This window comes from Castor canadensis, chromosome 10 (assembly GCF_047511655.1).
Source record: "Castor canadensis chromosome 10, mCasCan1.hap1v2, whole genome shotgun sequence".
Taxonomy (NCBI): Eukaryota; Metazoa; Chordata; class Mammalia; order Rodentia; family Castoridae; genus Castor; species Castor canadensis.
Window position 1 is genome coordinate 15,749,871 of NC_133395.1, and position 27,499 is coordinate 15,777,369.

Below are 27,499 nucleotides of genomic sequence, written 5' to 3' on the forward strand. Positions count from 1 at the left end.
TGTATGCAAGTATTTCATGCATCATGTTGCTTGTTACTTTTATGGGATAGAAGAGGAAACAGAGACTTAGATAGATTGGAGAGGTCTTAGCCAAGGACACATCATAGTTGATGGAGAATTTGGAATAGAGTTTAGGTCATCTTTTTAGTCATCAATCCTTTGCTCTTTCCATCCTCCCAAATGAAAACTGGCCAACTCCCCAGCCCTCCATCTGGAAATTAGGCTCTTTTGGCCCATACTTTGACAAGTACCCTCTCTTGATTTAGCTGTCAAGAGTAGGATGAATCAATTAACAAAAAGCAGCATAAGCAGAGACTGGTCAAAATCTCCCAAACCCAATTGGCATTACTTTGATAAATTACATCAGCTTTGCCTTCAAGTAATCCCTACACTCAACTCAGAGAGAAAACATCCAGTTTACCTTCGATTTCAAGTCTTATTAACCAGAAAATTAGTCTTGGTGAATATTTTTAATCAAGATTTTAAATTCAGATATGTACTAATATTTCCTTGTTCTTCACTTCAACTTATTTCTCAGATAAATTTTCTCCAGCTCTCTTGTACTCCTTTGTTAAAAAAAAAACTGCTTTATGTTAGTAATTCTCACTTTCTTGAGCATCAAATCTAGGCTTTTAGCCTTTCCTTTTAAATCCATTTTCCTTTATACTTACATCTTCATTTCTTGAGATCATAATAGCATGTGGCTAGACACATATGTGTAGTGAATTTTTTTCATAACATTTCAATTTCCTGTTAACAATTTTGGACAGTTTGGTTCAAAAATTCTGTTCATTCAATTTTAATTCTGAGATAGAGTCCATATGCAAATTTTAAAATATAGGAAAATTTGTGTCTAGGCTCTCAAGAGCTGACGTGCCTCACACTGGGTAGCTTAAAACAACAGGCATTTGTTAGCCCATAGTTCTAGAAGCTGCAAGTTTCAAACCAAGACATTGGCAAAGCCTGCTCCCTCTGAAGGCTCTGAGGAGGAATGTCTCCTGGCCTCTCCCTTGCTCCTGGTGGCTGTGGCAGTCTTAGGTGTTCGCTGGCTTTTAGCTGTATCACTTTGTCACCATGTGGCCGTCTTCCTTCCAGGTGTCTCTGCCTCTCTACACTGAAATTCCCTCTTTTTTTTTTCTCTTATATTAACACAAGTCATTGGATTTGGGGTCCACCCTAATCCTCTATGACATCATCTTAATTTAACCAGTTATGGCAGCAAAGACTCTGAGACTCTTATTTCATAATAAGGTCATATTCTGAGGTCAATAGTATATATGGATTTGGGGACACCCCAGTCAAATCAGTACAGTTTGCTTCTTCCATTCCATTTCACAATTCTCCAGAGACCTTTCAGATGCACAGGGCCCAACACTGCCATTCCAAAAGGTACCAGTCATTTTAGGGGGTAAAGTAGCACAGAGTATAAAAAGGTCACATAAGCCAGACTGGATCCCACTAACACCTGTTCCCAGCTTTGAGACTTTGCACAAGGCACACAATTTCATTGAACAGTTTCTTTGTATACAATCTATAGTAACACGTAATATCATGTGGCTGCTGAGAGGACCAAAAGTCTTACACTTAGTGCACGGCAGATGCTCAGTAACATCGAACATACGCCATTCGTTCTAATGGACTGCAGGAGGCAAAGACAAGGTTTACTCAGGTATCCTTAAAAAACACTCCCCGCTGTGTCTAAGAGTAATGCATGTTCTAAAGAGAGAAAGAGTACACTCAGCATGCCTGGGAAAATTCACTGATGTTTGTCATTTTTTAAAAAGGTAGTTAGAAAAACCAAACTGTAGGATGCTTATTATACTGCTACATTGTACTTAGGTATGATGCGTGGTGCCTTACATCTGAGAAACTGGGAGCTTTTAACGAGCTTTAACTCATGAGTCGCTGTGGGCTGGGTAGCAAGCAGTCATCAAGCTAACTTTATAGCTGAGGAAATTGAGGCACAGGGAGATTAAGTGACTGATTCAAGGTCAGTAGCACTCTACTTGCCACAGGGACAAGCAATGGCCACTGATGGATTGAGAAGGTCATGAATGCAGTAATTTAGCTGTTATCTTTATTTGTTCTCATCCTTTGGGTTCAATAATAAATGCAACATGCTTCCAGGAACAAGAATAGGGTGTCTTAGAAGCAAAATAAAAATAAAGAAACTACAATAGACACAATGTGGCAAAGCCTTACAATGGATTAGTCAACTGGGAAAGGAAAGAGGTGCTAACGTGCCACCACATAGATGAACCTAGAAGACGTGCTATGTGAGAGAAGCCACACACAAAAGACCGTGCTACATGATTTCACTTAGATGACAAATCTGGAGCAATTATCTCAATGTCCACAGAGACAGGAAGTAGACTTGAGCCAGGTGCTAGAGTGATGAGGGGAACAGGGAATGGGGAGTCATTAATTAATGGGTACAAGATAACCTTTTGGGGTGAATAAAATATTCTGAATAAATGTTATATGGCAGTAACCACATAACATTGTGAATGTACTATGCCACTGATTGTGACACTTAAAATGAAGTTTATGCAAATAGAAGTCCTTCTGTGTTTCTGTTAGTCCCTGTCTGATTCTCCCCCGCCTTATACAGCCACCAGTTATTGGAAAATAAAATTCAGATAATGTTAACAAAAATAATAAATAAATAATGTGAGCATTTGAAAGTGAGTGTTACTCAGGCCCATATGTTACTCAGACATATGGGAAACAAGTCACCTGAATTTGTCAAGGCCATCTCTTCCCCTACCTAAGTGTGACTGTGACCTTATACTACCTTCCAAATCTCTATTTTTACAATTGTACAATGGGAGCTTGTACTGTTAGTGTTTTTCAAACTGCAGTTTTAAAACACGCTACACCTCCTTTATACAAAATCCCATGCAAAATCCTGTCATATAAAAGACATGAAAGTCCAGCCAAGTGAGGGTTCAGTCTAATCAGCTCCTACTCCATCCCCAGAAGCCTGAAAGACAGCTTCTGCACTGCGGTACTCTTGAATAAAGTTGAAAAATGATTTCCAAATGAGTAAGCCAAGGAAGCCATCTTCCACTTAAATGCAAAATGATCAGTTGGGATGTGAGTATCAGTGTCTTGTGTGTTTGCTATTATTGTTGATATATATGTACCTCAGTGAAGACTTGGGAAGGAAGAGTAAAAACCAGCATGACAGATGTAGCCCACATTCATCCAGAGGCTAAGATAGTAGCCCCCAACCTGAGCCAGGAGACCAGAACCAAGTTGTTGCCACATGCTCACAGTTCACAGTCCCCCATTGATCTGTTATCAGTGGTTTCCTTATTTCTTTTCACCTGTGGCATGTATAAGGACTTGTTACAGAGTCACCACCCTCCATCCATGAGAGCCACAGAAACTTTTAAAACCTGCTAGGTTACATAGAAGCTTAATAGCCTGACTAGAATGTTCCCTGGCCTTCCACTTACAACAATCCTGCCAGACTTCATGTGCTAAGAAATATTCTCCCTGCTCCCCCTACAAAGACTAAAGATCTCTCAGGAGCAGAAGGGGTGGGAGACACTCTGAAAGTTTTAAAAGAGCGGGGTTGTCATTTAATGGTAAATAAATAAGGGATGTTAGAGTTTTCTTTGGTGTGGCAGAATAACTGACAAAAACAACTTCAAGGGAGGAAGGATTTATTTTGGTTTTTGGTTTCAAAGGGTTCTGTTCGTAATTCGTGCCTCCACTGATTCTGCATCTCAGGTGAGGCAGAACATCATGGTGGCAGGGCCTACTTTTCTCATGGTGAACGGGAAACAGAGAGAGAGATGGAGGGAGAGGGAGAGAAAGAAAGGAGAGGGAGAAAAGAGGAAAGGGGAGCAATAAAGAGGAGGAGGAGGAGAAAGAAGGAGAAGAAAGAGAAGGAGGACTGCTGGGATCCTTCAAAGGCTCACCCCAGTGACCTGCTTCCTCCAGCTGGGCCCCATCTCCCAAAGTATCCACCATCTCTCAATATAGCACCTCTAGCTGGGGACCAAGCATCAAACACATGAGCCAGTGGGGAACATTTCATATTCAAACTATAACACAAGGCATGGCTCCAGAAATTAAGATGACTTGCATCCATTTCTAGATGTCAAGGAGTCACTCTGTTACAGTGCCCAAACTGAAATTGAGGGATTATCAAGGAGGTTTTCTAGGTACTGGTCTCCACAGACTTAGAAAGAATTATCATAAGTAAAATCTCCTCAGAAAGTTAGAAATGAGAAAACTCCTGTCCACGTTGTATTGAAGCACACTAAGAATCAGAGCTATGGGTAGATCAATGTGTCCTAAACCAGGGGTTCTTAAGGATGGCCCTAAATGGGCATCACCTGGGAACCTATTAGAAACACAAATTCTCAGCCTCACTCTGGACTACTAAATCGGAATCCTGGGACGAGGTCCAGCAGTATGTGTTTTAGCAAACACTTTGAGTAACTCCAGCGTGCATGAGAAGTTAAGAACCATTTTGAAATATCTGTCCCATTTACTTCCCAAATTTTGGATGAAGTAAACCAAAGCCCAGAGAAAATAAGTTCTTTTCCTATTACTATCACCTGTGCTGATTGAATAAGATTTTTAAAAAAGGAATAAAAAGGCAACCTCCCCACCCCACTGGCCCGTGCTCAAAGATTGGGATAGAACTGCTACATGGAATTCAAAACCCGCCTCTGAGTCGTGGAATGTGAACATGCACGTGCGACTAAGTGAAACTCACATTGTAGAGCTCTGTGGGAAAGCACTGTCCTAGTGCATGCGACCCTGGTCTGACCACAGCACCACAAGAGAGGCTGGCATAGAACAGGCACAATAAATATTTGTGGTAATATTATAACACAAATGAGCTCCGCACAAGGACCGTTAGCAAGAACTCCATCCATTTCCTTGAGTTACTGTGCCTGTGGTGTACGTATTGAAAACCTCCAAAACACCACACTCTTGCACGGCAGGTAGCTCGGTTTCTCTCCGTCTCTACCCAGATGTTTCTAAAGGTAGAAGAAAAAGGATAGATGCATCGGTTGTATGGACTGAGAAGCTAAGAGAAGTCCCTCGCGTGGCTCTAACTGTCACCCAGGCAGCCTTCAGAGCCGATGCAGGCAGCTTCCACTAACGCTGAGCAACTAAAATGTTTTATTTTTGTTTTCCCAGGAACCACGTTGAAGGCAGACTTGGAATCTCAGAGACTTTTCTTCTTAGAGAAGGAATGAGGCTAAAGTGATGGAAGATCCTGGGGCAAGAGTACTGAAGAAATAAAACATAAATTTTTCAAAAGAGAACTTCAAACATTATATGGAAAGGATAACACTAAAAGTGAACAATTACAAGCAAAAGAGTGAGTCATTGGGATTTGCTTTTTCCTTTTTTTTTTTTATAGCAACTTCTTTGCTTGAAATGTTTTACTTAATTCATAACTGTTCTTTCCTCTGAATTATCTGTCCTACAGTAAAAACATTATCTTAAATAATTTTTGTTTTCCTTTATTTAAAATTTTTTGTAATTATTTTCCTTTGTGAAATGAAAGTGCTACCTGTACCAGGAGGCATCAGGCATGTTTTACTCGTCCAATGGTACTTACATCCAATGGCTAAAGCCTTTGGCATCACCAAGTGTTCAAGGATCATGTTTCTATTAAAAGTCTTTATTGAAGAGCAGCAGCTAGCAAATTATACAATGCAAAATATTACAATTAGATACAATAAAAATATTGCACAATTAAGCTATTTAGTTAAGAACCACATCAATTTTGTGATTAAGTAATTTATTTCAAATTCTTTATATGGTATACGTCAATTACTGACAAATTCTGGACCACATGAACGCTATGGAAGCCCAAGAAAAAAATATTTTGTCAGTTCCTAATGCTATATTTTGTACCTCAATTGCCTACGTAAGTTATTTGGGGTTAGGGACACTGCAAATCCAATTATTTTTTTTCTGTACTTCTTGAGTCACACCATCAGCCCTTTTTGCTTTAGTTTGTTTTTGAGATAGAGTCTCTCAATTTTCCTGGGCCAGCCTAAGACCACAATCCTCCTACCTCTGCCTCCAGAGTCACTGGAATCACAGGTGTGTTCCAACACACCAGACCTATTTGTTGAGATGAGGTCTTGCTAATTTTTTTGCCCAGGTTGGCCTCAAACCATGATCCTCCTATCTCTACCTCCCAAGCATCTGGGATTACAGTTCCCAATTACTTTTTTTTGGGGAGGGGAGGTGGATTTCAATGTACAGACAACAATAACCCAATTACTTTTTAAAGTGATAGGTATATGGTATCTGGGCCCTGGGCCCAAAATTCAAAGGGGGGAAAAATGTGTATCTGGGAAACTTTGAGGTGCTGGAGGCAAATTTTCTTAGGGATCAGTTTTTTTTCATATTCTTTTTGAGAACAGAGATTTTTTTCATCCTTAACTGGACATTTCTCAAAATACGCCAGTCAAGAAAAGCAGTTCACATTTGGGGTGTGTGTGTGTGTTGGGGTGAGATATATCAACCACCTGTCATTAGCAATGCAGCAATTCAGCTATGCATTCTCTAATGCCCCTGGCTTGTCAGGAGGGAAAGTCCCACCGTTTGCAAAGCTCTGTTAGTGAAACGACCTTCTCTGTGCTTTCACAATAAGACACAAAAGCAAGGCAAAGATATTGCACAGGTGTTTAAAAAAATAGTAAAGGGAGAATGGTCTTAAGGAGAGAAAGCCAGACCTCATGAGCAGTAATTCTAAAACTCATCCTGCCACTGGCCTTGTAACTCTTGAAGAGCGTACTTAATTCCCACCTTCAAAAAACAAGGCCAGTAAACGTACCTGTCTCAGCAGATTTCTGAGCCATGGGTGAAACTCCCATGGCCACCACTGAATGCTCTGGTCTTTGAAAGAAGCATGAAATCAGATATACTATGAAAAAATGTAAACGGTGTTCTAGTCAAGTTGCAAATAAACAAGTTAGATATGCAAAGAAATCACTCACCGCCCCACACACTATAATTATCTGCTTTTCATATAGACAAACTCAGCCTGAGCAACTGAGCCCTATGTTTAAGGTAACATAGTCTCTGAACAAATGCTCACTTTTTCAGAGTTCCTGTCCCTCTCTCTGCTTCTTTCTGGGTGAAATGGCAACTTGGTGTAGCAGGTCTAGTCCAAGGTTGGCAATGAAGGCTCAGCTGGCTTATCCTGTGGTCCTTCTGGTTGAGGAATCCTCTGTAGCCCTCTGCACATGATGGCAGTCCTCAGACATGGCCCTGATCTCTACTAGTCTCCGTTATAGGTGGCCCACCCAGGAGATGTCGCCAGGGATCTGTCACCCCCAGTGAAAGCAACCTCTAGGGGGCACCCCAGGCAGCCCCACTGGCCAACCCGAGCATTTCTCCATGAGGCCCTGGAGAATTTAGGGTGTCTTCCTACACACCCCCATAACAGTTGGCTGAAGAAAATCTTGCGGGCCAAATAAAGGCCCCTATAAGGTGGAGGATTCTTTCTTCTTGAATTTTCTCCACTCAGCCACAACCGCCAACCTTCATCCTTCTCTCTTCTTTGGTGACACCTATCCTGTCCTCACTGGAGCTGTGATGGTGAAACCTGACATACCAGTCATAGAAAACACCTGGGCTGAATATTTTGGAAATAGGATCCTGTTTACAGCATGACCCTCCTTACTAAGGATTCTCCATATCCTGAAAGTATGGCTTCCTTCCCTTCCTACTGCTTCCAAACAACGTTATCTGCTTCCAATCTGTCCCCTAGGCCAGTGCTTCCCATTCGATTCCATTTAATCATCAGCATTAGTGAGGAGCATCATACAAATAGACTCCAGGCTAACCTCTTCCTAAGTAGAATCTTTAAACAACCAAACAAAAAGCAAGGTTTAGTGATTCCAGGATGGATTCTGAAAACATTAATCCCATTCAAGTAGAGAGTAGAGTAGTGGCTAGAGGCTGGGGAGGGGGGAGGGGAGAGAAGCAGGAGAGAATTGGTGAATAGGTGCAGGGTTATAGTCAATGGGAGGAATAAGTCCTGGTGTTCCACGTGATAGAAGTTTAAGGTGACAAATATGTTAATTACTCTGATTGGATGATTACACATGTATCATGAATCAAAATGTCATATTTTATCCCATAAATATATACAACCATTATGTTTCAATCACAAAAATAAAAAAATTATAAAGACAAAAAAGCAAAGTGGAGAACAATGACTGTAGCTAAGAAAGGGAGGAAGATAAGAATTTGTGTTCATATTTGCTTGTATTTGCATAAAGACTGGAAGAAAACATTTTTTTAAATGCTAGGCAATCTTCTTTTGTTAGTGAGGGTGTGAAGAAAATAGGTAAGTCCTTGTCTTTTTATATGATTTGGGGTTTTTACTGTTTTAGCTCTCTGCAAATAAACAAAATAAAGGGTTCTGATTTTTGCTTGTGTTGTTTGGTGGTTCCGATGACAAGTCAGGTCAGGGAAGGTGCCAGGCTACTTGGGAGACATGTCTAATCCTAGACCTGGTCACATCCTAAACTGAAATCTTCCAGTGTCATCCAATGATATTTGGGATAAATAGGACCTATTGAGTGTGAACTGTGAGACCATTTTTGATCTGAGCCCAGTCCTGCTTCCCTACTCGGCTCATCCCCACAAGGCGTTCTGTTCCCATCTGTCCCCTTCCTACCACCTCATCACAGCTTCACAGTGTACTAGAAGATAGAGCTTGGCTTCACATCTGTCATCAGCTCTCCCCAGAATAAATAAGATTTTTACTTTATCTCACACTACACAACACTTCTCTGTAGTAACTTTTCTACCTTCCCTGTCTATGACACTAGCATTCTCAGTGGTGTAGTATTTGTTGAATGAACAAACAATTTTCAGGATTAAACTATTTTCAAAATAAGACAATAAATGTAGGAGAAAGCTCATTAGATCACTTAAATCTGTAATTTATAAAAAAAGATAAATGTGTACTCTACTAAGCAAACATAGCAAAATTATGGTCAGGATAATGGGCTGCAAGTGCAACTGCTATGCATGTTAACACCAAGATAAGAATCACTTGTAACCGACTTGTTCCTTGGATGCTTACAATACCACTAAATGGTTTCTCAGGCCCCGACGCTGTTAGACCTCGCTCTTAAGTAAAGAAAGTGCTTCCCTTGTTTACACAATGGCTTTGCCTAAGGAACTCTGTTTTCATGGGTAACACAAATGGTTTCACCTCTCTTCACACCTAAATTATCACAAAGAGGTAATGGATCCAAAATGAGGTCAGATACACAGACATAATAGAAGCACATTTCATGAAGATGAGGCTACCTTCTCATCTATGTGAGAAAATAGTTTGTTTTTATATGATAAAAAGCTAGATCAAATCTTATTACTGCATCTTTTTTCGTCTTTCAAATTAAAAAACACACACACACAATTCTGCAATGATTGGCTCTCAAAAGAAACTTTATTTTGTATTTTTAAAAGAAACTAGTAGCCATGAGAATATGAATGCTTCATCTGTTTGTAGATAAGGTCTTCATCATCCCGTTAACAATTCAGGTAGCTTTTGACTCATGTAGCTAATACCCTGCTTCCTGAAGTAGAAATAACCATTTTGGTTTTGGGGGCGTTTTTTTGACCCAGGAAAATGCTCAGTCTGATAGGATATCAAAAAATAAATAAACCTAGAACAGGACCAACTATTGATGCTCTAATTCCCCCAAGAGCATCTGTTATTCAATCATCAATCAGCTGCTAAAAGTGTGCCTATTTTCTGAAGTCAAACATTAGGCAACTTTGCTAATGCTCAAATTCTGGGTCGTCAATAGTGATACATAAAAGTAAAAAAAAAAAAATTAAAGTGCCATAAATTGATTTAGCTTGCTGCTGCCATGTATGAAATGTAGTTCTAATGAGAGAATTAATTTTTTGCGAGTTATGAATCCTTTGAAATTGGAATCCAGAAAATTATATATGGGAGTCCCTTCTTCCTTTCCTAATTAAGTGGGTAGTGTTGTCTTCGATATCCAGCTGGTTTCTCAGAAACTGAAGTCGGCCTTCCATATAAATATAATTTCATTTTGTGGGCAGTACGTTCTCCCACACCACATGCTCCCTTAGATGTAAGTGGCATGCCCACGGAGGCCTGGCCGCCCAACTGAAATGTGAAACCAGCCTTTCCAAATGGCTTAATATTTAACTATTAACTATTAAGAGCAACAACTGCTTAAAATAAAAGTCCTGGCATAATAACCATTTTCACAGAACTAATCCCCTCAAATAGGCATGTCCTAATGGACCAATAAAACTCGCCTTGTCCTGTCTGAATGTAGCATTACCCCCACTTAGAGTTGGCTGTAATTGAAAATCACTGTTCAGGAGAAAGTAGGAGGTGAGGAGGCTTTACATAATAATAATACTTTATCCTCAGCTTCCATGGGCCCTTTCATCTGAAGATCTCAAGGCGCTTGACAAACACTAATTAATACTCATGACACCGGGGTGAGGGAGGTGTTATTTCCCCATTTCACAGATGGGGAAATGGTGAGGTTAAGTTGGGTAACCGGGTGAGTCAGGAGCAGAATGAAGAGTTCCTAATTCCTAGTCTTGTGCTCACACAAGTATTACAAGGGGCTGCCACTGGGAAGATAAAAGGAAATGCACCTCATTTTCGAATACCCCAAGGTGAAAACATCAATTATAAATAGGATGACAATTAAGCCATTTGGTTTTAACAACCATAATACCACTTATAAACTTCAAACTTGATTATAAAAAGTAAAAATATCATTAAATGAAGTTTCTTAGACCCTGAAATATGAAATAAAGACAATTTTATCATGGGAGAAGCAATACAGAAATGTATGTTGAGTAATTTGATAAAGTGACCAAAATGTTTGTTTTTATGTTTTAGGATGGTGGGGTCAAATTCTTGCATTGACTCTCAGCTCCCCAAGGACAGAGGCTCATTGTTTTAGGAACGGTATACTATTGTAGAAGATTGTTACACATGCAGCTCAGTAAATGTTAGCTAAACCAGTGCAACCTACCAAGTACCCAGACACTAAGAGTGCATGACTAGCATAGACTCTCACTCGTAGAGGTGAGAGTTAATGAGCAACATAGCGCTCAAGAAAGTAATGAGAAAGGAGGGAAGAGAAGAGGAATGGGCCAAGTGTTCGGTGTGACACCATCAAGGTTCCAGTTCAAATCAGAGCCTTAAGGTTGTGATGTACTCCCAAATGATAAGACTGTCATATGGAAACTGCATCACAATTTACACATAAACCATTATAGCAGCTGTCTTTGGCTAAACCCAATCGGTTTCTAAACAACCTGTTGGACTTTCAAACTGTTTAGAATGCTGGATGTTGTAATACATGTTGTTTCATACAAGAGAAATAGCTTTGTTGAATTAATGCATATTAACTATATGGAATAATGGCTTCATTGTGACATTTGCACCTGGAAATAGCTTTGAGATGAGCAGGGAGCCAGCCATGGTGGCTTTCTTTCAGTTTCTCCAAAGCCTTTCTGCCTCAGGGCAGGTGATATTCAATCTACCCAGAAAGCCTTTCCCACCTTCCACCCTCACTTTTTCACTATGGGGTGAAACTCCCAAGAGGCTAACTCCAACTTACCCTTTAGATTTCTACTCAGACATAATTTTCTGGCTCTTTAGGCCAGATTAGCTCTGTGAACTCTGCATTTTTCCTTCATAATAGCTATGACATCTTGTAATTAAATATCTGGGGTTTTAAAAATTAATGTGTTTCCCTCTTCTACTCTGGCTCCAATTTTAAGAGAATCCATATCTGTTTTGACCACTACTATATCTTCAGCACACAGGAGGTCCTCAATAAACATGTATTGAATGAATAACACTCACAGATTGTTAATTACTGAGAAAATTAGCAGCATTTTAGGCATTCCTACTAAGAAAGATCAAAGGAGTCTCATTTAGTGGGGTACAAGCCTGTACTACCCACTGGGCTCCAGGTCTATCGCACAGAGCTAAGCCATGGTATCTTCTGTTAAACATAAACCATTTCACAGGGCACTAATGTCATCCAAGGCCATCCCATGACTGTGGTAGATTAAGATGCAACAAAAATGTTCTCCAAACAAGAAAAACTATCCAAGCCTCCCCTATTCTGGTCAATATGAGCAATGGTTGCATCTTTGCCAATTTCAGCTGTAGCCATGAATTCATCCCACCTTCTCTCTAAAAGAATTAGATTCATGGAATAGTCTCTGCTTCCTGACAGTATTCTTGAGCCCTCCCTAAAAATCTATTAAACAGGCCCAAGTCCTGCAAATCCATCTTTCTAAGTGAGATACTTATGGTTCTTCATGGCATGAGGTCTCCATGCAATGAGTTGTCAATCAGCCAACTTTGTGTCCCTGGTGGTCACTGACTTAGAGGCATGGAAAATACAAAGGCCTATGTATAACAGGGCAGAAAATTTGCTATTCAGAAGTTTAAATGTGTCTCCCTGTCCAGGGAATGGCTCAGAAACTTGGAATCTTTGCCTCCAGCAGTCACTCAGTACTATTTTCAAGAGATTATGAAAACACTATTAAACATAGGTCATCCTAAATTATCAGATGATCAAAAACAATCTCTTCACACAAGATTTTGGAAAGCAAACTGTTAGAAATTATTTTCATGGCATAATTTCTCAATGGTTTTTTCCTTTGGACTTGTCAACTAACCCTCAGTGTGAGGCAGCCAGGTAGAACAGGGGAGCATAAGAGTTTACATGGCCAAGGTCAAGTTGCAGAGCAGCTCCCATGTGGCTAACTCTGGTCAGCGTTCTTATAAGAAACTACTTTTCATGCTTCTGTCTAATTCACAGACTACCTCCTCAAGGGGAAGCTGTCTATTCAGTTGTCTAAAGACATAATACATTCGGACACTGAAATGTTTCTTCCCTAATCTCTTTCCTAACAAATCTGCTTCCAAACTATGTACCTACAACCCCCAAGAGCAATTCACAGCAAGTTTATTCAAAACTTCCTAAAGCCAAGGGCAGATTCTGGAGTTGCTCCAGTGAGCTGAGCAGTGTGTACCGATTATACGTATCACAGTCTCCATTGGAGTAACACAACTATCTTCTGATTCTATCTACTCCCAGGTGGCTTTTCTAGTGCTTCTTAAGTTGGTGTGTCATAAATTCTCCCCAAAACACATTTGGAATTAATTATACATCTATTTAGAATGGTGTTTTGGGTCAAACTTACTATCACTCTGAAATTTTCTGCCTGAGATTTCCACTCCTTTAAAATATTTGCATTTTCTGTTGCCCTATGGATCCATAGTTATCTTTGCCTGACCATCTTGGAAAAACAGCCCATACTTACCCCCTGTTCTGGTAGCATCTCAATTCCTTTTATTATTATTATTGTACTGGGGGTACAATGTGACATTTACAAAAGTTCTTACAATGTATCAGAGTTGAATTTACCCCTTCCATCAGTCTCAATTTTTTATGTATGTATTTAAGTTCTATTCCCATATTATTTTTCTCTTCCTTTCTCAACTTGTTTGAAACTAAACTCATTGTCTACCCCTCCCCACCTTTAAGCTAATTCCTCATAATCTGCGTCCTTAACTCCAGGTCCTTTCGCTAAATTCCTTTCCATCTCCCTTGTCCCTAACACTGAAGCAATTTTCACACCTCATGGAGTCTTCCTTGACAGTCTGTCCTGTTTCCATTCCTTCTTTACTGTCTTGGCCTTCTCCCAAGTCTTCTCTCCTCGACTCTTCTCCAGTCCATCTATGAGATCATCACCAAAGTAATCTCTGCCAAATCTTATTTCAGTTATGTCATATCTCTGTTTAATGTTTTTTTTTTAAAGCACAATTAACCAATCCTACTTTAGACTCTGAGAGTTTAAGGGGACAACCTCCACACCCAGAACTAAGGGAAAGGAACCAGAATTAGGATTCTAAAACTTTCACACTCCACATCATCTGTACCCAACCATGAGGCGACATTGTCTTTTTGTTAAACTCCATTCAATTATTTTCATCTCTTCATATGTACAACTGGACACACACTGTTGCAGAGCTTCAAGGTGCACGCCATGGGATGTACTCATAAAGAAAGAGCTCCAATGAAGGAAGGACTGCCGTTGATACCCTTTTGTCTTTTCTGTCCTTTCTAAGTCTTGCTGACAATGCAAAATTTTGACAAGAGGAAGTGGAAGTAAGCGCAAGTGGGTGGCTACCACAAGACAGAAGAGAGCTGCTGTTGTGTGTCTCCTGGCCTCAGGTCATCTGCTCCAGGGGGCATCACCTGGGTCCGGCCCCTGGGTCCAGCTCCCCTGCCCAAACTGAGGCTGTTGGAGATCAGAGCTCACCAGGGTGGCTGTGGCCTACCATCCTCAGAAAGCCTCTGATCCAAGACCAAGAAGTCCTGAAAAAAGAGGGCTGTGTGGAGCCCATCACAGTGGTAGTGCCTTGCACAGGAACCTCAGTGGACCCTGCTATATTATCATTCTCAGGAGTCAGAGACTGACTCCTCATGTCAGAGAATGAGACACATGTACCCACTGCCTCACAGTGCATTCTGGTCCTGAGCGCACACAGCCCCAAAGCCCTGCCCACTGGCCAATCCAAAGCATGGCTCCCAAGAGGTCCAGGACCACCTGTAGAAGGAGAGCAACCTGATCAGAGTGAAGCATGTGCCAAAGACCAGGAACTCGCAGGAAAGAATGTAGCCAGTTACTAGGAGGACGGGAACCTTGCTTTCTTTCAATTCTATCTGCTTGAAACTGGCAGGGAACCCCAGGAATCCCTGGAAGGCCTTACTCTGAGGGAGGCAATGGCTTTTTAGCAACTTTTACCATCCTCATCCCTCTCCAGTCTTGGGGAAGTTGAAGAATTGGACAAAGAGTGTGATGATGAAGAAATTCTTAAGTTCTCCATTGATTTTCATGTCCGTCCAGTGGAAAGAAACCCCATTAATGGAGGTAGGAGCACGACTTTCCAACCAAGGAGAGTTGGATACTTGGGAGGGCAGACATAGAGATTCCTGGTCCCCTGATTGACATTAGCTGGGATAGAAATTAAGTCAAAGTCTCAGCACAGTCCTGGGACTGTGGAGAGCACAGGAACCTGGACAGTCAGGTTTGTGGCAGCTGATGCAACTGCTACTATTGGTGGCAGCTCCCTCATCTATGCAGGCAGGTAGCTGAAATGCAGTGATCTGGACCTTTCTCACATTGGGTGGGGATCTGGGCAGGGAGGCTAGGTGTTGAGCCTAGAGGATGCTCCAGTTTCTAAGCCAATGGGGGTATAGCTCAGTGGTAGAGCATTTGACTGCAGTTTCTAAGCCAAGGCCTTTACTGTGAGGCTGGACTGTTCACCCATTTTCTTAGACTCCTGGGTGCTTTGCTGCTCCCATTTCTGCTCCTCTTTGGAGGATGACTACAGTTGGGCTATCAGTTTCTGATGGAACTGGTTGACTTGTTAGCTAGAGAGATAAAGCCACCAGGCTCATCTCGTAGCTAGATTCTCCAGCCTCGCATTGCTTGGCTCTGTTGAGAAATAGTAGCATGGAAACAGCTGGTAAGAGTAGTTCAGTGGGGGTGGCTGGAGCTGCCTTGGGTCAGGCAGAGGACTGATGCTGCTGTCAGCTCCAAGTGGAAGTGGCTCTAGTGTTGACCATGGCCAGGGTTCCTGAGGATGAGCTAAACCCTTCTCATGGGCTGGGGGCTGAAGCCACAGCATCAGATATTGAACTGAAGAAAGATCCCCAGGCTAAGGAGACCTTCAAGGTTTTGCAGGCAGCTTGGGACATGGTTAACAGGGCTGAAAGGTAGAAAGAATATGAGATGAAACCAATGAAAGAGAATAGGCTGAGCCAGTTGGTGAATGAGTTTCTGCCCACACTGCAAGATGACCTCATAGGGTCAATGAGTACCACGATGTGGAGCCAATGCCAGAGAAAGCATAGGAGGTTTGCCATGGGCCAGGAACATAGGAGTGCCAGACGTGGTGTTGAGTGTCATAGACTGTATGCGGCTGAGGAAGGAGGTGTCTGGGCAGAGTCCAGCATGTTGGGGCTTAAGATGACCTTCGGTGGTATGGAAAGGCTATGGTCAACATGTGGGAATCCCTGCAGATTCCCTCAGAGTTCCCTATCTCATCCCATTTGGTTCTTGGATGATGGACACCAGTGGTTGGCAGAAAGCCACCCCAGAGGCCCCTCCTGATGACCTTCAGAATTTCTTCAGCAAGATCTTTCATCTGACACCCCAGGTCAGATGTCCCATGGGACTGTCTTTGCAGTTCCTCAGCCTGGCCCAGGGCCACTGCAGCCTCCAAGCCTGACACCAGCGTACCCAAAGCTGAAGAAAGTGAGAAGTCCTTCGTCTTTCTGCCATTTGAGTGAGAGGGGAAGGATGAGTCCCCTTGTGATCCAAGGGCTGGTATTTTTTGAAGTTTGTGCATATTTGTATGTATATATATATATATATATATATATATATATATATATATATTTAAAGTCAGGGGATTATCTTTCTATAATCTATATGTGTATATATATATATTTAAAGTCAGGGGATTATCTTTCTATAAATATATAAATGACAAAAAATGACAAGAGAAGGGCAAACAGAAAATCACAAATGGTAAAAAAAAAATCCCTGCCCTGTGTCTGGGCTGTCAGTCCACAGAGACCACTATCATGGGCCCTGACGGAGTTGGGAATTGTGTACTCAGTGAACATGCCTCCTGAGCACAGCTCCTCTAAACAAAGCCTCCAGAGTCGTTGCCATGGCACACCCTGTTCTGGTGGCAGAAGGCCATCTTTGCATGGCTGAGGGAGCTGTCAATTTGTCCTGAAAACATTGTCCTGTGCTTCATAGAGCCCAGGAGAAGAGTGATAGGTACTGTCCTTTACTTAATTTTGGAATTCATTATTTAAATCAATGGTTAAGAAGAGTAAACCTTCCTGTCAATATTTTTTAAAGAAAAAATACAAACTTATGATTTTGAAGGGTTTTAAAGTACAAAGTGAAAATATTTTTTTCTAGCATCTCTATGAGTTCAGGTTTTACATTTACCTTAGATCTTTGGAGTTTTTTTATGGCCTACCATGTGAAATATGAGAATCCCAACTTTAAGCTATCTTGGATGGCTGCCCCTACACCGGCCCAGCGTGGTAGTGTACACCTGTAAACCCAAACAGGCTGGAGACGTAGGTAGGGGAATGGCGGTCTGAGGCCAGCCACAGGCAAAAATGAAAGGCTCTACCTGAAAATTAACTAAAGCAAAAAGGGCTATGGCTGCAACTCAAGTGATAGAGTACCTGCCTAGCAAGTGCAGACCCTGAATTCAAACCCCAGTATCAAACAAAAAAGGAAGCAAGAGAAAAAAACCGAACACTAGTGAGAGTTAAAGCCATTAGAATCACTTAGAGCAAGAGTGCTTCAGTTTTTCAGGAGTCAGAAGCATCTGTTAATCCTGCCACCTGGGTTCCGACTCCAAAGCTTCTCATGCATCAGGTGTGGGGTGGGACCCCCAAATTTACATTTCTAATGAGTTCCCAACTGGTGCTTATGACTGTGGTCTGGGGGCCACATTTTAGGGTTCAGCAGTCATAGTAAGACTTAATGAAGAGTTAGAATATTCAGATAAAATGATTATTTAGATTTAGGTGGATTAAAGGTCAACCAGAATCTCCTGATTTGACCTCTACAGAAAATTTTCCAAAAAAATATCATTCCTTTCCTGCTAGGGAGATGGGGTGCTCTGACCCTCACCCAGGGCTTCCTGGAAGAGGGCAGCTCTTGTCATGCTTTGGGGTGAGCCTCCTGAACTGAAGCTTCCATCGAATTGTGGGGAAGACTGAATCTGATTTGGTTCAGATCCCAGGAACTAATCTCAAAGTTCATTTTAAGTAGGATCCTATACTTCTGAGGTTCATCTTAACTGTTTCTCAAAAAGTAAAATGCTCTGATCCCACTGACACTGCAGTGTACAGCAAGAACAGTCAACTGTGAACAACAAAGGTGTGCCCATTTTGGCCAGGATACATCATCGGTTTGCTGGGGTCCTCCCTGAGGGCATATCTGATCAGGTGGCATCTCCTGTGACTCTGGTCCACTCTAAGCAGCTTCCTATCTGGTTGCCATGAGGAACCCTGTCTGGAAAGGAGTGAGATGAGACAGAGAGAAGACTAAAACTCTGGCAAGAAGATGAACAAAAAATTTTTTGTTTTTTAATGCTTTTGGCAGGTTGGCTCATACCTGTAATTCTAGCTACTCAGGAGGCTGAGATTAGGAGGAAAACAGTTCAAGGCCAGTCTGGTCAAAAAGTTAGTGAAACCCCATTTCAATCAATAGTTGGCGTGGTGTTGGGTACCTATCATTCTAGCAATGGTGGACTGCTTAAAATAAGGTTGTGATCAAGACTGACCTGGACAAAAGGTGAGACCTTATCGCTAAAGTAACCAGAGCAAAGAGGCTGCAGGTGTGACTCAAGCAATAGAGTGCCTGCCTAGCAAGTACAAATTTCTGAGTTCAACATCCCAGTACCATCAAAAAAAAAAAAAAAAAAAAAGTGCTGTTTAGACAAGAATGGAAGCAACAGACAAAGTGATAGAATGGTTTTGATTTAGATCTTGAAGAGAAAGCAGAAAGGAGCTGTTGAAAAGGCAAAACAAGGGGGAGATTGAAAGCAAACCCATAGATAGTAAACAAACGAAAATGATTTAAAGAAAAAAGAAGTGGGTTGTATGCTTTCAAAAAAGTATGTGTAGGAGCTATGTAGATCATAAAATTGCCCCTCCCCGAAAGATAACATGAAATCTATGGCTCCTGGGAATATGGCCTTATTTGGAAAAGGGGTCTTTGCACACCTAACTCAGGATCTGGAAACAGGAGCTTCCTGGACTATGTGGGTGGCCCCAAATCCAATGACAAGTGTGCTGATAATAGAGAGGCACAGGGTGACTTCACACAAACACTAGAGGAGTGGGCAGTGTGGCCACCCAGGCAGAGCCTGGAACCATGTGGCTTCAAAGAATATGAACAAGGCAAGGGAGGAGTTGCCCTAAGAATCTCGAGAGGTGGCGGGGCTCTGCCGGCCACTGGGATCAGACTTCCGGCATCCAGAACTGGAAGAGAACAACTTCTGTTGTTTGAAGCCACCAGGTTAGTTACCAGGTCAGTCAGCAGGTTAGTCCCAGGTCAGTCACCAGGTTAGTCCTAGGTTATTCTCCAGGTCAGTCACCAGGTTAGTCCCCAGGTTAGTCCCCATATTAGTCACCAGTTTAGTCCCCAGGTCAGCCCCAGGTTAGTTACCAGGTTAGTCCCCAGGTCAGTCACCAGATCAGCCCCAGGTTAGTCCCTAGGTTGGTCACCAGGCTAGTCCCTAGGTTGGTCACCAGGCTGGTTACCAAGTTAGTCCCCAGTTCAGTCACCAGGTCAGTCCCCAGGTTAGTCTTAAAGTTAGTCCCCAAGTAAGCCAGCAGGTTGGTCACAGGTTAGTCACCAGGTCAGTCCCCAGCTCAGTCACTAGGTCAGTCCACAGGTTAGTCACCAGGTTAGTATCCATGTCAGTCCCCATGTCAGTCACCAAGTTAGTTATCAGGTTAGTCCCCAGGTCAGTCCCCTATTTAGTCACCAGGTCAGTCCCCAGGTTAGCCACCTGGTCAGTCTCCAGGTTAGTCCTTAAGTCAGTCCCCAGGTTAGTCCTTAGGTTTTGATAACTTGCTACAGCAGCTGCAGGAAACTAACACAAGAGAGATGGGGAAATGATTCCTAGATGTTACCTTGTTAACAGATTCATGAGATGTCTGCCTGTCACCCCATCAATCCTAAAGATGAGGATTTCTACAGGTGTTTTATCACTGTGGCCCCAGAGTCTAGAAAAGTCCAGGTACATAGGAGGCAGTCAGTTAAAATTTGTTGATCAAACAGTGGAGAATGGGATTGCGATATATTGAATATAGAAGATATAAAAGCTGACATGGTGAGAAGACTTTTATCCCAGTGGAGGAACAGATGTGTCATAGAGGCAGAAGGCAAGAAGAGCCTGAGTAGGGGTGGGACAATCCTGGTTCTGCATATTTGGGGAGGTTTCAGGGATGGGGATGGTAGCCCTCAGAGGAGGTGGGATGGATGCGGTACCAGGTGTACCACAAGGGCTGGTGAGTTCAGCAGCAGCTGGAGTGTTGAGGGGTTTCAGCAGCAGGCCAACTTGATAAGACTGGTATTAAGAATTTCATCTGAGTTCCTGTACCTGCCACAAATATTATTCTTTATCTCTTCTCACGACATTTTCACACATGCATATAATATCTGTTGATCATAGTCACCCCTCTATTAGAAGGTTCTTTTTTTTTAAGTCTCACTGAATGCAAATGTGGTTATAATTGCTAAATATAATTTGTTTTATTTAACACTTCATAACTCCAAGAGTGAAACTTGTTTTCCATTTCCGTTGACCTGTCATTTACTCTTTCTCAACACTGTCATGCTTTCCATGATTTTATGTATATTATCTCATTTGTCCTAAATACTACCCCTCCTCCACATCTTTTCCCTGCAATTTCTCTGATTCCCTTTCCCTGATGCTCAGTGGGTCGTTTTGCCTGTGTCAGTTCTTTCAGTCACAAAACATATGGCTCTGCCATGGTTGATTATAACTTACTTAAAATATTTATATAACATTTTCTCTCCAGGTCCTTTTCACATTTCTTTAAGACTTCTTTTGTGAGCATCATTTTCCCCTTTTGCAAGCACCCTATTCAAGTATCAATTTAGTTTTCACTTCAAACATTTTTGGTATCACCTTTTTTTCCCCTTAAGTACTTTGTTATTGAATTCTATCTCTTCCCCTCTCTATTGCAGTTATCAGTTCCTTACGAGAACATCCCCTAAATGATCCAGGTTCTCTTGCCCTATGTGGTCAGGATTCCACCTTCAGAAATTCCCAAAAGTGTAACAGGAGCAGCAAACACAAGCACCATCCTCTGCTGACATTTTACATTGCTGCTTAGGGTACAAGTCAAGGCTTACTTTGCAGGTTTGCTTGAACCCTTCATGTTTTTCTCCAGAGTTCCTATTTTAGGAGAGAACTAAGTTGAAAATGGCAATGGGGTCAAGTCCTTAAGCAGAAGGATTGAAGAAGCCTGAGAGTGAATACATCCACTAATGTATTGATATTCCAGAGCTAATCCCATGGGATTATAAGAAGTAACAAAGTCTTCAAATAAATGGTTTTTTTGCAGTTTTTTTAGGGCCAACAAATTTTGAAATAGAGGTATTATTCTGTATAGGACCACAAAAGTAACAAGACTGTCTTCTCTTACGAAGTCAGGCAGCCCTTCTGAAGCAAGCACCTGAGCTTTAATTTTACATTCCATGGTGAAAACATATAGGAATTTTAGCAAATTGTGTACCTTCAGCTGACAATCTCTGAAAGAAAAGGAGAAAAGGGGAACTGTGGTAGTATCTATATTATCATTCTATTTCACTTTCTGTTTGGAACATTTTCTTGTTAAGTGTGGACACATTCAGACGCACAAACTTTTTACAGCCCAGATTTCTGCCTCACTATATCTTTTAACAAGCTGAAAACATGTATTTCTCTTAGGAAACCAAGCACCCAAATGCTATTATCAAAGCGACAGAATGAAAGGTTTGAGAAGCAGACTAAGCATGTAACCATACAGGTACAGAGGTAATTGTATAATTTCAAAAGGTAAGAATATAGAGGAAAACTGTCTGTGCAGCTCTGTAAAGAGTACACCTTTCTAGAACGGAAGGTTGAGTTCAAATTATAACCCTGCTACCCGTCATTCACCAACTTTCTTGTGAGAAACAGAGAGAGTTGCACTTTGACCCTGGAAGGCACCAGCTTAGTGCTCTCTTGGCGCAATAAGGAATGTTAACGGCCAGGGCCATCCTCGGCATTGTTAAGATGAGGGAATGTTATCTTGGTGACAGTCTTTCAAAGAAATCCCCAGGCCACCTAACAGCCTGGTTCAGTGGGCCTGGTTCACCTAACTGCCCAATGTCTTCTTCCATCTGTGTCTACACGGGATCCCATCTCCTTTCCTTCATTTTTTTTTTATGTCCTTTCTTAACAACAAATAAAACTGCTTTTTTAGAAGGGAGACAGACAGCCTTCCCAGATAACAAGGAAAACCACAGAACTTACAAGCTGCAAGGAATTCACTCTTCCAGCTTATTTATGGCCAGTAAGACAGATAAGTTGCCTGATGGCTCCCTCAGAATCCTGGAAGAACTAAAGCACTTGTCCATGCTCCAAACCACCATGGCCTTGTGACAGTTAGAAGGAACCTCTTGACTTAATACTGTCCTACCTAGCAATAAGAATAGCTCTAATTTTCATGCCCTTTTGGTCTAAATGGCCTACAATAAGCATGTTTACTCTCACAAACACAAAATGGATTGATGTTTTACAAGTAAAAAGCCTCATTCCAAAGCTTTTGCTTTGGTCTACCAATATAATTATAGCTTCCAGGGTATTTGTATCAAATACAAATTGACTGGACTCATTATATATATGCAGATTTTGTGTGCCTTGGACCCAGCCTTGCACGCAGTCAACATGTCCACACACTCAGGGAAGATACAAATTGGGCCCAAAATTCATTATGTATTTTGTCCTCCACACAGAGAGTTATGAGATAATTTAAAATTTTTAAATGATCATAAAGTGTTTTGAAAATATAAAAATTAATTTGTAGAATATAGTGAAAGCAGAAAGTGTTATGTAAATGCTAAGTAATAATATTGCAAAGCAGCTATATTCTGTGATAATAAGCACTATATAAATGCTAAATAGAATAAAATTTAAAAATGTAGTGTTTTGATTAGTTCATAAATGTATTAGGCTCCTTATGTTTCATATGCACAAAAATTATATACAGGACTTATGCCAGAAATGCAAAAGTGAATGCTTATTAAGCTGTGCTAGTTGTTACAACACTACGATTCTCTGAGTTGTATTTAGGAAGAAGGGGCCTTTTCCAGTTGGCTATTGCTGTGTCACAAACTACTCCAAACCTTAGTGTCCTATGTCATTGAGCACTTCGTTAGCTCTCAGTGTTCCATGCGCTCCCTGGGCTCAGCTAGAGAATTCTGCCCCAGTGTTCAACTGGGTTTGTAGTCATACAATGACTCAACTGGGTTGGAATACCCATTATGGTTTGCTCACTTGTTTGAATGGTGGTTAACTGATTGCTCTATTTGGGGTGGGTGGATGAACTGAAGTGCCTCATTTTTCTTTTGGGGCAGTTCTGGGTTTTGAAGTCAGGCCTCACGCTTGCTAGGCAGATGCTTTACCATTTGAGTCATCCTCACCCCAGTCCTTTTATACTTTAGTAATTTTTCAGATGGAATCTCATTTTTGCCTGGGGCCAGCCTCAGACTGTGATTCTCCTATCTATGCCTTCTACACAACTGGGATTACAGCTACATACCACTATAGTTGGCTTATTGATTGAGATGGGGTTTTACATCTTTTTGCCTTGACTGATCTTGAACTGTGATCCCCCAATCTCTGACTCCTGAGTAACTGGGATTACAAGTGTGAGCCGCTGTGCCTGGCCATACTTTGGTCCTCTTTCACTGACTATACCATGGGGCTAAGGCTCCTCAGACCATAGTGGCTGGGAACATTCCAAGCAGACCAGTTCTAATACACAAGCATTTTATTAAGCCTCTGCTTGTACTGTGTTTGCTTATGTCCTAAGTGCAAAAGCAAATCGTGAGACCAGGCCTAGAGTCAATGCAGGGAAGGGTTACACAAGTCCTGTACCATGTGGTTAAATAGGAGCTACCACAGGAATAGGCACGACAGAGCCACAACCAGCCTTGCAAATATCCTGTGTCCTTGGTTGTCCAAAATAGATGGGACTTTTGCCACCAACACCATCATGGCAAAGATCAGAACAGAAAAGAGCAGGACTTAAAGCAATCATTATATAGAAGGCACCTCGGTGAGGATCTATATAGAACGGCAATGGAGATCAGCGGGGAAGATGGTGACTCACATAGAAGACAGAACCATCACACCCCTAGTACTCTATCACCTTCCTGTATAGATTGAGAATTCATTCTGCTACAAGCAACATAAAGTCCACTTCAATGACTTTAAAAATAGGTTTTTATTTTTCTCCTTTAATAAGTCCAAAAAATGGATGATTGAATAAATTGGTTCTATAGTTCAATAATGTAATGCAAATTTTGGTTGTAGGATTGCTGTCTCTTCTCCAGGAATCTATCTGCGATCAAAACAGGAAGAAGGAAGACATTGGGAGGAAGCAGGAAGAGGTAGGGGGTAGCCAACATTAGGCCTTCTGGAAGCAAAAGCTTTTCCTAGGAATTTCCAGCTGACTTTATATGTCCTGTTGGCCACAGCTGGTTACACCAGCTGCAAGGGGTCCAAGAAAGGGAATATTCAGCTGGCCTCTCTGCTGTTCAATGTAACTTAAGGAGTCTGTAAGTAAAGAAGGGGTGTGTGTGTGGGGGGGTGTATATTGTTTTATAATAGTGTCTGTCACAACCTGGATACTTAGAAACAATCCCAGAGGAGTGGAAAACCCTAAAGTGTCTGAGACAAAGCATCTCCAATCCTAGAAGAATGGGATCTGGAAATTCAAATTAAGTTATTTTAAAGAAAAACAATGTTCTATATGGCAGCTATAATTAGATAAAATCAAGAGGGTTAGTCCCTGGCATGTAGTGATTGCTAGTAATGTTAACTATTGTGTTAAAGATGATGTAATAGTGGTGGAGATGAAGGTATTAATTATTATTACAACTGGCATTGGATGAACCGTGTTTCACCCATTCATCCAACAAACACTTGGTGAGTGTTTTCTCTTTACAAGAATCCTTGCAATTCAGACCCAAGGAAGCAAAGAGTTTAGTGGGTGATTCTTATTATCAGCATTTACTTTGGATATGGTATGGAGAAAAAGGTAAGTGCTTTTGGAAGATGTTCCTAAATGATTTAGAGTGCAATTCACTGTCTTTAAGAACAAAATTGTAGATGTGGGAAACATGGCGACCTCAATGAAAAGTAAAAAATGAAAACCAAAAAGACAAAAAAAACCCACTCATTATTATATATAATTGATCATCTAGACCATGTTTAAGCATTCAGTTCAGTAATAAGTTTTTTTTGCATTAATGATTTCAGTAAATATAGCAGTAAACATTTGATTGGAAAAAGAAAATAGAGATAGATGTAAAATAGAATTGAAGCAAGATAAAATAGCACTGTTAAAATCTGTCCGTTTTAGTTTGCTTTATTATTTGATTTGATTTGACTTTTAGAGCCAGCAAGAGATTAAAGTTGACACAGAGAAACACACACACACACACACACACACACACACACACACACACACACAGAAATTCCTCTGCCAGAATATGGAGATGAGTCTACCCATTGCAACAAAAAAAGCACATGGCTCACTGTGGTCCAGGCAGGCTTACTGGGCCAGAAAAAAAAAAAAAGGCCCAGAATGGAAATGTTGAGGAAAAACCACCAAAAGGGGACAAAAGCTTCCTGAGAGTAAGAGAAGAAAAAAGAAGAGAGTGAGATGAAAGTGGAGAGCAGAATAGCAGACAGGATTAATAAAATGGATTTCATGAGGGGACGTAGGAGAAAAGGAACTACAGATGAGAGCTTGGCACAGACAAGAAAACATGCAAATAAATGTTACTAAACAAAGTATAGAAAATTCTTCCTTAGAAGAGAGAGTATTCTCTGATGCCCTCCTCCTCACAAAAAAGGAAGGGAGAGAAAGGAAAGAAAAAGAAGCAAAAGGGAAGAAGGGAGGAAAGAAGGAAGAGAGGCAATAGGGAGGGAGGAAGGAAGGAAATCTAGTAGAAAACAAGGCCAGGAAAAAAGGGACACAGAAAACAAGAAAATGTTAGGCAAAGGGAGATATCCAACACCTCTGAAGAAGAAGACTGGGGTGTGACTCAAGTAGTAGAGCACCCACCTATGTTCAATTCCAGTACCACCAAAGACACCAAGGGAGAGTGCCAGTTGGTCAGAACTGCCATTTTCCAGTAATTTGCCAAAGTGACAAGCACAGGAGGAAAGAGGAGTCCTGTTAAGGTTCTCCAGGCCTTTTAGAAAACATAGAGCTGTTCCTCTGGTCACCCTCATGCAAATCTAGCAGATACAACCATCAAGGTGAACTGGCACTGTCCCGAAAGAAATAAATGCCCACCAGGGCTACCAGAGCAAGGCTGGGAGAGTCTGCAGTGCTGCCCAGCACGCTGGTGAAGGGCAAGGTTCTTGCAGGATGACATATGTACTGAGGATGTTACGCACTCAAGGAGTGGAGGTGGCTTTCTGAAATAGTGAAGGAAAGTCATGAGGAAGGAAAGGAAAGAGGAATGCTGAAGGAAAGGGTCCCTGACTCCACAAAAGTAAGTGCCAGTCATCAAGGAAACCTGGCTTTGTGAGGAACAGAGGAGAGGTGCGTAATTCCTGAGAATCCCTGGCATCATGATAGGTGTAAAAAAGCAAAGACAGGAAGGGAGGGGAGGAGAGGGGAGAGGAGGGAAGGGAAGGGCGGAGGAGGAGGGAAGGGGAGGGGAAGAGAGGAGAGGATAAGGCAGATTATTTTTAAAAAGCTGGAGGAAGACTACAAATTTTTCCACAGCTCTTGGAACCACAGAATATGGTGAAATAGAGTATAATGTGATCACACTTTAATAGTGATATTATGAAAAAATTCTTCTAAAGAAAAGAGGAAATATGCAAATAGTACAAGAAATAAATATAATACAGTTGTTCAAAGGTAGTTCAAAATATGTAAGATCAGATAGAATAGACATAAAATATTAGAATTAGGAAAGAGAAAAGAATCAGATTTTAAATTTATTAAGCACCTACTATAATTCAGGTCTGTGCTAAGATACACACACACACACACATTCTGTGTCTTAGAAAATGTTAATAGAATTGATGTCACCTAAAGGAACAGATATTTAGAGTCAACCTGAAAAGGAATAGAATTAATGGATGCCTAGTTAAATACACATCTTAAATAACTACAGGAAAGGGAGGTGGGCAGCAGAACTTGTAAATGTGACAAACAATGATTAAGGCTATAGAAAATGGAAAGTATAAGTTCCTACCTTTTCTGATCATACCCTGCACTTATTATTTGTTCTGTAGCAAGCCCTGTGCTAGGTATTAGAGTTTAAAAGGCAGTTGATCAGTTAGTCTCTGCCAATGAGGAACATACAGTCTCACGAGGAGAAACAGACCCTTAACACGGAAGGGCAGGAGGAGCCCACTCTTTTGGAATGCCTGCTGGAGACAAGAGGCCAGTGATGTGCTAAGTACCTGTGTGTATTATTTCATGGTGGCAACGAAAGCTGATTTCTCACAAGCTGCAGAACCAGTCAGAGACACAGGAAATTGTTCACTCTCACTATAATAATTGGACAAAAACTTAATTTAGTATCTGAAGAAATCGTCAAATTT

At 41.4% G+C, this 27,499-nt stretch overlaps 1 pseudogene; it reads left to right on the forward strand.

Moving 5' to 3' along the window:
- The window catches only part of LOC109678216 (dnaJ homolog subfamily C member 14-like), a 160,359-nt pseudogene extending 145,394 nt beyond the window's left edge, over window positions 1-14,965 (forward strand).
- The last annotated feature ends 12,534 nt before the right edge of the window (window positions 14,966-27,499 follow it).